At 45.4% G+C, this 377-nt stretch overlaps 1 protein-coding gene across 2 annotated transcripts in view; it reads left to right on the top strand.

The window, feature by feature from the left end:
* The window catches only part of OPCML (opioid binding protein/cell adhesion molecule like), a 293,448-nt gene that overhangs the window by 36,976 nt on the left and 256,095 nt on the right, over positions 1-377 (top strand). The window lies entirely within an intron of this gene.

Raw genomic sequence — 377 nt, 5'->3', positions numbered from 1 at the left:
CTTTTTCTCCTTCCTTGAGAAAACAGTATTTTTCAGCTCAGTGGAAGAAGAAAATAGATTCTGCCCAGCGTTGTTAAAAAGATATTATAACCAGTGTCTCTGGAAGTGTAAAAAGTACATGATCTAATACGTCTGAAGCAATTTTGAAAGGCTGCTTTATTTAGGATAATGGAGAAGCAGCAGTAAACCTCATAATCTGCCTGGATGGAGAGTGAACCGGGGAGGATCCGGGGCTGCAGTGCTGTGCCCTGGCTGCTTTCTATATGGCAGAGATGGGCATATAAAGCAGGGGCTGCTCTGGGGGGCAGTGGGGATGAGGGGCCTTGTACAGGATGGTTGGGTTGTTTGCTTTCCTTGGAAACGGCAGGAAAAAATAA

This window comes from Meleagris gallopavo, chromosome 26, assembly GCF_000146605.3.
Source record: "Meleagris gallopavo isolate NT-WF06-2002-E0010 breed Aviagen turkey brand Nicholas breeding stock chromosome 26, Turkey_5.1, whole genome shotgun sequence".
NCBI lineage: Eukaryota > Metazoa > Chordata > Aves > Galliformes > Phasianidae > Meleagris > Meleagris gallopavo.
Note: the sequence above shows the minus strand (reverse complement) of the source record. Positions and strands in the feature narration are given on the sequence as shown.